The sequence below is a fragment of the Pteronotus mesoamericanus genome, unplaced genomic scaffold (assembly GCF_021234165.1).
Source record: "Pteronotus mesoamericanus isolate MK-2021 breed Mesoamerican mustached bat unplaced genomic scaffold, CSHL_Meso_final scaffold_174, whole genome shotgun sequence".
Taxonomy (NCBI): Eukaryota; Metazoa; Chordata; class Mammalia; order Chiroptera; family Mormoopidae; genus Pteronotus; species Pteronotus mesoamericanus.
In genome coordinates, this window is record NW_026555309.1 from 21,380,572 (window position 1) to 21,394,207 (window position 13,636).

Here is a 13,636-nt window from a genome sequence, read left to right on the forward strand (position 1 = left end):
GTTTCTCTCCCTCTCTCCCTCCTTTCCCTTCTCTCTAAAAATAAATAAATAAATAAATAAATAAATAAATAAATAAAATCTTTAAGAAAGTTATTTTTTCAGGTGGTGAGATTGAAAACTGAGAAATCCTAGAAGGACATTAAAGGTGACTGCTGAAGAATTATTTTAAGAACAAGAATGAGTAGAATATACTTAAAGGGAAAATAAAAACCCTAAAGGAAATGAACTTAACAGGCTAAGTTTGAAGTACCTGTATAAAGCTGCCCAATGAAACACCTCATGATAAATCCTAAAATACATCTCAATGAGAGAAAACAGAGGATTTTCATAGCAATGTTTCCACACATGGAACTAAAAAGATTAGACTTCCTTAAAAAATATGTCTTGACTGATGTGAAAACTAAATTTGTTTCTGGAGGGAATATCCCTTTTGTTAACTTAGATGTGGTAACATTAAAGGTAACTATTGTAATATAACAAACAGGAAATACATAACTATATTATTATCAAGCTTTCTAGCTTTCCCTGTATAGTATAGGGAATAACCTGGTAAACAAACGCACTTAGTTACTATTTTGATTACCTTGGAGCAGATCTAACCGACCCCTCTCCAAGAGAAAAAAACACAGTGTGCAATACAAGCATTGCAGCAAACATAAAATTAAGAAATAGACTGAACACTGTAAAAGCCCCTATAGAGTTCCCCCAGGCGGCAGTGGTTGTACCTTTCCTAGAATAAAGATGTTCAAACTTTTCTAATCTTCACTCTCTTGTTTATTTAGTTTTATTTTTCTATATGCCCCAAAACATTGGCTTTACTGGTTTTAAACTAAAAATGAAATCACTATTGTTTCTCTACCATGACTAACTTCTGCTCAGCTTTGTAGTTTTAATTCATCTATGTGGACTGATGTGACTGCAGTCCATAAATTTTCATTGTGGTGCAGTATTTTACTGTATAGGGATATCATTTATTTATCTGAACTGAACCTATAGCTTACTTTGCATTTTTAATAGATTAATATACAAATATTATTTATTATGTAACTTCTTGCTATTATTTATGCACCCAAGGGCAATGCTAGTCTAACTGTGGTCTGCAAACTAGTTAACCTACAAGTTAAGAACCAAGCAGTGAGTGCACTACTTTACATTCTGGTACTTCAATCTAATCTTGTCAACAGGCAGTTTAAGTAGCATTGGTCTAGGCTCAAGAGTTAGGGCCATTAACCTGATAGGAGAGTTGCTAGGTTGTCAGTGAAAAATGGTTTTCAAGTCTTTTGCTTATTTTCCCTTTATTTTAATTAACTTATTAATTTATTTAGCCTTTTCCTATTTACCCATAAAAGCTCTACAGGATAGCAAATATATTTTATTTTAAGGATTGGTTATTTATTTGCAGTTTCATTACAGTGCAAATGTTGAACCTAGATGATGAACTAAGAAGATATTATACTTATTTAAGAGCCCTTTATAAACTGGGCATCAGAGGACCCTTGCAGTAAAATGCAAGACATAGACAAAAATAATTTAAAGTCATATAGTCAATATAAACCTTGTATTAATTTCAGTCTGCATGAGCACATAAAACCATAGTATGGAGCTGTGCCCTAAGAACACGTAGGCAACTAAAAAATTGAATATAGAATATGAAACCAAAAGTTTTTTTTTTTTTTTAAAAAAGACAGTTCTTTTATTAGACAAATCTAAGGAGAAAGAACAAAGAAAGTGTTATTCTTATGATTCTTAGTAGATGTTTTAAGATTATTATGGCTAATACTACTCACATTCACAATAACAATTATTTTAGAGTGATGCTGTCCAATAGAACTTTCTGCAATTAAATTTTCTTTCTCACGATCCAAAACAACAGCCATTAGCCACATATAGCTCCCAAACACTCAATGTGGCTTAATGCAACTGAGGAACTGAATTTTAAATTTTATTTAGTTTTAATTTTGAAAATTTAAATAAGCTACCTGCCTAGTTGCTACTGCACTGAACAGAGCAGCTCTAAAAGATGTTCTTTCCTTGCCACTGGGCCAAGACTAGAAGATGACATTTTTCATAATAAGTATTTAAACTAAGGACCAAGTCCACATACATTACAGATTACCTGTCCCCAACAACTTTACTCAAGATAATAAAGGCCAATTCACAAGTTTACAATGCCAGATAGTAAGGGAACAAAAGGTGACAGAAGTCCATAGCAAGTAAATCCTGAAGAGAGATTTGAAATGTGTGCTTACATAAAATAAAGGTACAAACGTTTTAGAGCATAACATTCCAAAAGAGTTTGTTATCTTGACTTCTGCTGCAAGTCAGTCAGTTACAAGTTAAAGACCTCATGATTGCTGGGTATGCTCTGGGCAGGCTAAACTTCATCAGCCTAATCCTTGCAACTCTGTGTGCTGTGCAAATATTTTCTATGTACGCTGTAGTGTTATTCACAATATTCCTTGCATTAAAGAAAAAGATGGCTAATGATGGATTAGCCAAAATGGCCAAAGCTTTGCTACAGTTAGGCTTGCGACAAATTGCTTAAGTGTGCGTGATGACCCTGAAATGGAGTTGAAGGACAAAAATCTGTGTTTCCTAAGACTTACCAGTATAAGAACGCTTCACTCAAAATTGCTTCCTTAGGCTTGTCTTAACAATGGAGAGCCTACCATTTACCCAGATTTTATAGTTTACAAGTTAGAGTTTACACAATACTTCACTCACTCCTAATTGGAATTAAGTGTTTCAATTAAAAAAAAGAAATTTTTTTTGGATGGGGGAGGAAACGTCAAAGTTAAAAACTCTGAAGTAAGACCAGGCAGAGTGTAGTAAACACAGATTGACTGTCACTATTAACTTTCTAGGCTCAACTGTCTCCTGTAATAAACTAAGATCTTACCCCTTTAAAAACTGGCCAACACTACTTTTCAATCTTCTTGGCCCTCCCAAGAAAGATTCTAAATTGGCCCAAGGACAGAATACCACATCTCTCAAACCCTGTTTTATCCACTAACATGTTATTATTCACTGTGCTTGTACAGAATATGTTTTGGCTACTTTTTTTTTACAGAAGCAATGAAGTATCATCAAATACTACTTACTCTATGCATGCCAGGGGGATACACTTATTTTTTTAAAAAATGGTCCCCAATTTTCATGATGATAATGCTTTTGTTCAGCTTTTTGGCCAAAGAGCACCAACAACCATTAATGAATGTGCTGTTTAATTTGCTTGCATCATCAAATCCTTAAATCACCAAAACTAAAATTTCTTTTCTTCACGAGTCAAAATTTTGCCTTTTCTACAGACAAGTAACGGTGATACATGAGGAAATAGTAGTAGTAAACTGATAAGGAACATTTTATTCCCCAAGTTAAAATAATACCAATTTAGGTTGGACAGGACCTATAATAAGGCATATGTAAACAGACAATATGAATACTTAAATTGCTGATGTTCATATGAATTTTCTACATGAATATACACATACAGAGCCAACTAATTACAGGTAAAAAATTTTAAACACATTTTAGGAGTCCATCTGAACAAATCAATTAATTGAATCCTTCTCTACTTAGATACAATGTATAAGGTATATGCTAATGGTTAACTCAATCTGACTTCACTACCAGATCTACTAATAGAAGCAGTCAGTTAGGAGGAAATTTAGTTTTCTGTAATAGTCTTTAAAACAACGTGAAAATCTAGTCCACTGGAAAAAAACCACTCCAGCATAAACCCCTAAGGAATTTTTTTAAAGGCATGAAAAAACTTTTCCACAATTAGAAGTCCTTCATTAATCTGAGATATTATTGTTGTTAAAATATTTGTCTAGGTATTTTTATAGTGATCATATATTACATCATACACATATTCTAAAGAAAAGTCTTGAAAGAAAACTTTATTATGCAACTTCCAAAGTTTCCAGATACTTAATGTAATGAACTATCTCAAAATTCAGATAGTTATCTGATTTAAAAACCTGATCACCTGTGCAGAAATCCTATTGGGACTGCTGGAGTATCAGATAATTCAAATAGACGTCATATAGTTTGGTTATACATTCTGCAACGTTATGTGCCAAGTATTTTCCATAAAGGCCAGCGTGTTAAGTGCCTTTAATAACTTCTAGTTTTCCAAACAGTACTGTTGCTTCACAAAACTTTCATCTCAGGATTTCAATATCCAGTATAACAAACTGCTATAAATATCTAAGGACACAACCAGAATGTAAAAATTTCTTCTGCCATTTTTACTAATTCTAGTCAAGAAACCCTCAGAGCCAGGTATCTTTCTGAATTTAAAACTTCTCAGATTTCAGAACGGCGGTATAGTACATATACTTCGTATAACACTTTCCAGGCTATTATTCAACTCCCTGTAATCACAGTATTTCTGCAGAAAACTTCAGAAATATTAGCATCACATGGTAATAAGATAAAAATGGCTTCAAATCAACTCAGATTCAGGCCAGGTTTTTGTTCCCAAATCAGTATAGGTTTTATCAAGGAAATTGTAAAATGTTTTCCCTTAAATTTTAGATTTCAAAACTGTACGAGTAAGGAATCATGGACTGTTGCTTTAGAGCACAGCACCAAGCACTCAAGTTTTATTTAACATAATGTACATTGTACCTGGGCTTAAAAGTCAGTCACTCTGGCTGATAGAACCTGCAGAATAATAAATACCTTTATCATATTTTATCTGTGCCTATCCATCCACACTCCCCCATCCCCAAAAGAGAGAGAAACTATGGATTCTCCAAGTTCTACAACATTATTAATTATTCTAAATAAAGACTACTCCCCCCTGATTTGGCAGCATCATTTATTATAAATCAGAATCATTTATTACATCAACTCACTGATATCAGTTTCTCAAGAACAGAAACATCACCAGAAATGTTAAATACATAAAATCACTGTTAAGTTTCATTATAGCAAGAGATTAGAACTAAAAGCAGCCTATTCTTTGATAGGGTCTTCCTTAAAACACAACGCTTGTTCTTTCTTAAATCTCCACTTTTGAATCTAGTCACGATGATTTCAATCAGATCCACCCGCAGAAAAGTTTTAAATATGCAAGCCAACTTGGGGAAAGATATAAAATATATTGGAAATAGAATAGACGATTAACAAAAATTAAGAGAACTGACTTGATATTGAGATGGTGGCAACAGCGCTTCTCTTTAATATGCATACATGCAGCTTGTATAAAATGTATAATCTACCTGGCTGATGTGGCTTAGTGGATTGAGAGCTGGCCTGGGAACCAAAGGGACCTGGTTCAATTCCCAGTAAAGACACATGCATGAGTTGCATGCCAGTTCCCCCATTGGGGGCATGCGAGAGGCAACGACATACTGATCTTTCTCTCCCTTTCTCTTCTCTCTAAAAATAAATAAATAAAATCTTTAAAAAAAAAAAAAAAAAAACAAACACAACCTAGTAAGGACTGAAAGCAAGAGAAAGCCCATCTAATATTTCAAGGTCTGAAGGAAAATGGTTGGGGGGCCCGCTTCCTTCCTACTGCAGGTTATCACCAAGGCTGCTACTCTTCAAACCTTGATACCAGATTGCTTATGCCAAATATCCCCCAGTGCTTAGAATTAAAAAAATAAAATAAAATGCAGATTCTGATGAAGGTCTGGGTGAGGCCAACATTCCACATTTCTATTCCAGCTTATGCTAATGCTGCTTTTCCAAAGACCACACTGTGTAAACAAGGGGGTGTATACTCAAACAGAAATCAACTTATGATTTTGGGACTAAAGGAACTTCACATAAAGTAAAGGGACTTTATATAAAAATCACAGCTGCAAAATAAGCAATTTGTTCAAATTCACACAGCTAAGAGAAAGCCAGAAAGCCAGTATGGAAAACCCTCCAGTAGGGATTCTAAGTCTCTCTTAAACTTTAAAAAAAACCGACTCTTAAATTGTAATTTGAGGTTAATATCAAATGTGTTGAAAAGGTTTGCTTTGACACACTCTACCTAATTTGATAGAGCAAATACTTTTGATAGGCTCTGTTTAACAGGACAGACTAAAAAACCACTAAATTGATACCCTAACCTTTCCTAAAAATTTCAAGTGTTCTTTCCAAGTTTCAGACCAACTTAAAAACATCCCAACCTCAACACCAAAACCCAAATCTCAAATAGCAAGAAATCTATAAATAATAAATTCTAAAAATGCATCACACATATAGCAGCACAATTCAAACAGGTTTACGGTAGAATTATATTTTTCATAGAGATTTAATTCAAGTCAAATCCACATAGAAAAAAAGTATGGTCAAAACCAAACTATCCCTGAAAATATCTGTTTGGAAGGTATACATACAATCAGTTCTTCCCCACCAGCTAAGTATTAATGTTATTTTATGAAAAATAATATAAACTCTGGAAATCACTTTGTGTCTGGTAAGATGCTCATAACTAGAAAAACAAGAACTAAGATTCACCCCTCATATCTCATGCTCTGGGATAGAGATGCAGTGAGTAGAATGGAGAACAATTATCTTCTACTCTATTTCAATGGTGTGATAAACTACTGCCCACATATTAAATTTAAAAACCTCTCTCCAATTTATATTAAACCCCAGACTAACAAGGTTTCCTAAAACTTAGCCTACAATAATATATACTTTAGTTGTAATTGTCATGTATTCAAAGTAAATGCTGAATGATGCAGTCATTGGTAAACAAGGCCTACAACTGAATCAGTATACAGTATCTCTAATGTCAAGTCTCTATGTTAGAGCTTTTAAAAAGTCTTAAGGGGTCACTGCATTTTTAGAGGTAAATACAACTGCAAGTTTTGAAAAAGACTGAGCAACAAGAACTCTCCTTTACTTCTATTTTACAATTACACTGCACAAATGTAAAAATACTTACATGGACAAGTTAGGAGATGGAACCCCCCTATCATCAGCTAGGTTCCCAAGGTGGCTCAGCGTTGAAGTCGAACTGCTCTCTATACAGCACTTCTCCTAGGCCCTCTGGGTAGTTGTATACTTGGTCAGAAAGGTCGCCCTAAAGAAGGAAATACAAGTAGTAGTATATAATCTGATATTTAAAAAATATTAGGTTGTGCTTCATGCAGGTTAAATTGACTTAAAGGTTAAATGTAGGATTAAGTTTTAAATGTCACATTACACAAAATGTTTTCAAAGGGTCTACCATAGTACAAGTACTTTTTTTTTTTAAAACATAGTAAACATTTCCAAGTTGCTATAATACAAAAGTCACATAGTCTACTCAGTCTCCAGGCTTTATTTGTCCTCCAAAACTGAAATTTCTAAGTGTCTTAAAATTTAAAAATTTCCAGTGCCCTTACCAACCTGATGTGTGTGCAAGACTTAGTACGCATAATATTCTAGCATAGCCTATAGTCTGGGACTACCCAGACTGCTTATTTTCCCAATTCCAAGTTCTCCTTTGCTTAAAGTACAAAATCCTATTATATACCAAAAAGATGAAAAGATTTTATGATTTAGCTAATACATTATGTATATATGTAAAACAACTTTTGAGAACTGCATTATATATTGAGCAAGTGACCTCTAAAGTTTTACCTCCTTATACCTAGAGCTTGTCTAGACTTAAGTCACTAAGTGACTTAACTAAGAACAACATATGAATGTGAATATGCTCAGCACACTACAACATGCTAAATAAGTTTACAAGGTATTTAGGGATGCTTATTACTTATTATGGTTTGATAGGATGGATGTATATCATCTCTAAGGTAAACTGCTGTTACCTATACGTAGATCTATTTGTAACTTAGTGGTTGTTACTTTAACCGTAACCTGATAGCATTTGCTGGAAAAAGGATAAGAAACCAGAAAAATAATGAAACTAGAAGTTTTAAAGGCACGAATCAGAGATTTCAGAAGCACTCTAGGGATACCTAAAGCATACCTAATTTCAGCCAGGATGGCTACCTATGTAGGAAGTAAAATGTTACCTTAATCTACTAGAGTCTGTTCATACTCACAATGACGTTAATGGATGATGAGGCAAGATACCAGCATGTAACAGTGATTATAACCTTACATTAGACTCCAAAGAACATACTCCAAAACAAAGGTTCCTATTCTTCCCCCATCAAGAAAATTTTAAAAATAAATCAAAAGACTTATGCTGGACACATCTTTTCCCTGCTATATTGCCAGGTATCTTGCTGCTTACTGCAACCGAAGAGCAGTAATGTGAAGTGTTAAAGACATTAAACTTCAGACATTCAAGAATGTTCTTCAGCATGACCTCTAAAACATTTCCATGTAACTAAAAGATACAAGTAGGAAATGAGGCCCTAAAATATGAAAGGTGCATGTTAATAGAAATAAATGGGGTATACAGACTGAGAAGGCCTTTACAACAGAATAGAATGTTTATTTGTACAGTTAACATAAACCATGAGAGATTATATTAAAAATGTGGAGAAAAGGAGTTATAGGAAGATAAATTATTCTCATTTAGAATGGTGTGTGTAAATCAGTTGGAACATGTACAACATTGCATTTAAGTTCTTTAAGAATTGTTTGAAAGAGACCCTCTCTTTACCTGGACAAATAGCATAAAGAGAACTAGACAGTCAGCAGTAGGCCAGTAAGATACAAAAACCTTCCCCCAAAACCTAGTATTCCCAAATTACCAGTATTTCTCTGAATAATTCACACTGCCTTATCAATGACTTTTAAAGTTACTCTGTGGTACTTTATCCAAAATCCCCCAACCCCAGTCTAATCATTAAGAAAATATCAGATAAACCCAAATTGGAGGATACTCCACTGGATATCTGGCCAATACTTCCCTAGCATGTCAAGGACATGAAAAAATAGTAAGAGACTAAGAAATTGTCACAGATCAGAGACGTGTGGGGAAGACATGACAACTAAATGCAGTGTGGTACCTTGGAGTGGATCTTGAACAGAAAGAGAACATTAAAAACTGGTGAAATACAAAGAAAGTCTGGAGTAGAGTTAACAGTAATATGTCAAAGGCAGTTTCTTAGTTTTGACAAATGTACCATGGTAATATAAGACACTAATTAGGTAAACTGAGTGAGAAATACACAGTTCCACCTCCTGTACTATCTTTGCAACTATTCTGTAAATCTAAAATTACTCCAAAATAGTCTATTTTTTAAAAAAAAAATCAAGGAAAGTATTCATATAATGGACTGCTACTGAGCAATAAAAAGGAAAAAACCTGCTGATAAATGCACCATGGATGAGTATAAAAAATATGCTGAGTTAAAGAAGCCTTTTAAACAGAACAATAAATACGGTATAATTCCATTTATATAAAAGTTCTAGAATAAACAAAACTAGCTTAATGTTATAAAAATAAAAAAGACTCATGGTTGCCTCCATGGTAAGAAGGGAATGGAGTGAGAAGGGTCAAAAGAGAGCTTTCTTGGGTGATCACAATGTTCCACATCTTGATAGAGCTGGATTACACAGCTGCATTTTTGTCAAAACTCATCAAATGGTATTATTACTTAAGACTTGTACATTTAACTGTTTCATGATTTTTACCCAAAGTTTTTTTTTTTTAACAAGAAAAATAAACAGTATTAAACCCTGATATACGCATACTTAAGTTGGAGGGTGAAGTGTTCAGGGAACTCCAACTTACTTTGAAATACATCGAAAAATATGATGGATTGATGAATGGATAGCGGGATGGCAAATAAAGCAAAATATTAATTAGGAGAGGGTATAATTCCTTCCCTTTCTCTGTTTGAAAATGTGTAAGTTAAACCTGGGTGGCAAGAGAGAAGGTACTGATTACTCGATTACTGAAACTTAACGATACCACCCTAAGTCATTAGAAGCCTACCTATCATACAGGGTTTATTTGTCTTCATGACCAGCATATGCACTCTTATATTTGTAAAACTAAAGGATTATTGAGGCCTTGCCCGAAAATCATTAGCCTCCTTAGCCCTGTTTCTGCCAGGCTCGTCTACATCAACCTTTCCTGACCACAGGGCAACTCTCTCCCCTTTAAGTGTCCTCAGCTTCCCACCCAAGCTGCGAGCTCAAAGGTGGAATCAGGCCAGGGCAGAAAAATATCTTAACTTATCCAAAATGTCATCCCCAAATCCAGGTAAACCTGCTGAAACATCAGGGGGCTGTATACTGTTCACCGGTCTTTTCGGGTTCCCGAACCAGCAGCTTAGCCTAAGACACCTATGCTCAGGGTATATACTGGGTAAGGAGTTAAAACACGTCACCACCATTAACTGGTGGCAATCTAACACTCGATAAGCCACCCAAGCCTACGGTTCTACCTCCCTGTCCACCGTTCTCCCTCTCTGCCCAGGAATCGTGGCGCGGACGGGAACAGGAAGCCATGGTGACTAATCCTCAGGCTCCTGGAGGTGACTAGTGTGAGTGAAGGCGACATGGCCCAATCAAGAGCGCCGCAGAGGGCGGAGCAGCAGTCCCGAGGCTTCCAGAAGGGGCCAAAGGCCTCTCACTCGCTACCTGACACCGGGGCTTCCCCGCCGTCGGGCCCCGCGTGGCGTCAACTTTCCTCCATCAGAGGGGGGCCGCACTCCCAGCACCCGTCCTCCGCCGGCAGCTGTCACAGAAGGCCGGCGCCGGGTCCGCCCCGTTCCATTCATAACCTAAGGCCCCGGCCGTTGCAGCCTGTCGCGCCGCCCGCCCGAAGGCGAAGGCGCCGCGCCGCTCAGGGCCAGGGCTGCGGGACCAAGGCCCCTCGGGGCTGCGGCCCGGCCCCCTCCCCGGAAACAGCAATGCACCACGGGAGAGAGGTGGGGGCCTCACGCCGCCGGAGGCGACGCTGGCCCCCGGCCGCAAGACCCCCGCGCGCGCTCCCACACGCACACGCCCCCTCGCCCCAACCAAGGCGGCTCGGGCTCCGCCGAGCACTAGCGACAGCCTGAGGGCCCCTAGGCGTGCCCGCCGCCGCCGCTGAGGCACCGACAGCCGCCACACACACCAACGTCCGCCATGTTCGAGGCGGCTGGCCGCGGGGCGCCGCGGGGACGCCGGCCGGACGGCGCGGCCCAGCCGGAAGGCACCCGGCCGCCCCCCGAAGCCGGCTATATGACCCGGCCCCGCCCGCATCCCTCGGATCGGTACTCACGTGAGATAACGGCCCAAAGAGTCGGGTAAAGCGTCTTCTCTTTTTCGGCGGAATTTTTAAAGAGGGATGTGGTTACCTTGAGCAGAAATACCCAAGGCGGCCTGGGCCATAAGCTGCGGGGACGACGTGGGGGGAAAAGCGCGGCACCGACACCAGCTGTGCAGCAGTGGCGGCGGCGGCCGATGGAGAGAAATAGAACAGCGCGGGTACAAGAAAGGCGAGGGCTGGGTGGGGAGAGGATTCGGTCTCGTCACACTATAGAGCAAAAGAGCGAGAAAGGACGAGGAGAAGCAGAGAAGGAGTAAAAAAGAGAAGCCCTGCAGCAGTACGAAGAGCCAGAGTGTGAGAGGGCGGTGCGGACGACGCCAGTATTTATAGTAAAGGGCGTGGCCTGTGACGTAACAGCCGGCCGGGCAGCCGCGCGAGCGGGGCGGAGTACGGTTAGGGCCGAGGAAGAAGGCAGGGGGCGGAAGAGGAAGGGGGAGACGCGAGGGGAGCTAAAGGGAACAGGGCAGGGCGACTCAGCGGTGCAGGTGCCAACCTCCCGGCGACCTCCCGCCCTCCCGCGGTCTGCAACTCCCCGCCCTGCAGAAGGCCGGCGGCGCAGAGGGGAGCGGGCGGGGTTGAGGGGAGGTGGCCGGGTGGGAGTGCGGCGTTCCCCTGCGTCCCCGCCCCTGGTTCGCCTAAGGTCTAGATCGCAGCGGGCCAGGGCTCTTTGGGAGCTGGGGCTGGCTTTCCGGCGCCGAATGAAGTTCTGGGCCAGAGGGAGGCGGGAAGCGTACACTGCCTGGAGGGGGTTTAAGGGAGGCTTGTGAGGGCCATCGCCTGGGCGTCCCCTATCGAGAGCACTTCACGTTGTGGGGGTTCGGCAGGCAACGCCTGGAAACTGCCCTCTCAGCGTGCGGCTCCAGCCCGCTACGGCCGTGGCGCTCCTTCCTGGAAGCGAGTCTCTAATGGTCAGGACCAGTCGGGCCAGTGTTAGTATTAGCAGAGACTAGTGACCGCGTAAAAATGTTACCAGTGCTCTAAAGTTGCAAAAGGGGTGTGGCTTTTAAGTTTTAATTTGAAAAGGTGTTGGTGCAGCCCTTGGCGGGGTTGCTCAGTTGGTTAGAGCGTCCTCTCATTCGCCGAGATTACCGTTTGATCTCCAGTCAGAGCACAGAACCAGAAGCAACCAATAAATGCATAAATCAATGTAGCAATAAACCAATGTCTGTCTGTCTGTCTGTCTCCCCCCTATCCTCCCATCCCCCCCGTCAATTTTTTTAAAAAGGTGTTGGTGCAGTCAGACCCAGCCCTTATTAACAAAGAACAAGTGTTGGAGAGGGGATCGCTGATGTTACAAGCTCAAACTCCCATTGCTATAATCCCCACGTCTTGTTTTCGCGGTCATTTTAATGTCGTTACTCCATAACAAACTTTTTGTAACTGGCAGACCTAGGACGACCTACATAGCTTTTAATTTATTCTCATCTTTTAAAAATTTCTTCACACTAGTGAACAGAAACCTTGTCCTAGCATGTGAATGCCTTGCGTGCAACTCAGATTCAACAACACAAATGTAATGCGTATTGACACACCCCTCCAAATTAAGATTTTTGAGATTAAGACCCTGAGCTTTTTCTTTCATTCTTCCCCACCGTCTATTTACTTTGTGAACAACACACTGTTTGATTAATAAATTATCAAATGAAAAGAAAGGGAGCCTTTCTGGGTGGAAAGGTAGCAACACTGAAATATGGGCTCTTGGATGAAAATATTCGGTAAAAATTAGGAGCTGTGGACCCTGTTCCTGATTTTGTTTTTCTAAATTTCTCTCTGCTCTCTTGGCTTTCTCTTTCCTTTTAAAAATTCATTTTGGCTCAGAATATTTATAAGCACAGAACTTTACTAGACCCCCTGGTGGAGGGAGGTATGAAGGCAAGAAATGAATGCATCACTTGAAATCTAGCAGGAGAAAATAAGACAATGACACAAAATAACTAAATTGTTGACAGATAAATAGATAAAATGCCACATGGTACCTAGTGGAAGGAGGAAATGTTGCAGCTAAGTCAGAGAAGGGCTGCTGGCAAAAGGCAGAGATGGATTTTGAGAGCAGAAATTCCAGACACTGGGAACAAGTGATTTTGAGAGCAGATATCTCACTGAGAACTGGGAGTGGACTACATAGAGGCAAGGTTGCAAAAGAGATTGAAAAGGTAAATTAGGGTGAGATTAAGAAGAGATCAGAGTTTGAACTTTATTCTGGAACCCTTAAGCAGGGACATGTTACACTCAGATGTTTCCAAAAGGTTACTGTGACATGAGTGGGATTGAAAATAGAAAATTTGGAAGAGAAACATTGAATAAGACTCTTAAAGCAGTTAAGAGTACTAAAGGATTCAGAATGGATGGGAGGGGAAAGGCATAGGAAGAGTAGAGGTAATCTTGAACATTGAGGAAGATAAATTGTTAAATGATTTGGTGATATTAAGTTAATCAACAGGGAGAATTCTGGACTCATAA

General features: G+C 39.5%; 1 protein-coding gene across 5 annotated transcripts in view; it reads right to left on the reverse strand.

Moving 5' to 3' along the window:
* Nucleotides 1-11,474, reverse strand: part of AZIN1 (antizyme inhibitor 1) — a 29,795-nt gene extending 18,321 nt beyond the window's left edge. For all 5 annotated transcript variants that reach the window (XM_054590352.1, XM_054590353.1, XM_054590349.1 and 2 more), the window contains exons 1-2: nt 11,129-11,474; nt 6,899-7,036 (exon numbers count right to left, since the gene is read on the reverse strand). The gene's annotated coding sequence lies outside the window, so the exon portion shown is untranslated. The remainder of the gene's footprint in view (nt 1-6,898; nt 7,037-11,128) is intronic.
* Nucleotides 11,475-13,636: the final 2,162 nt, after the last annotated feature.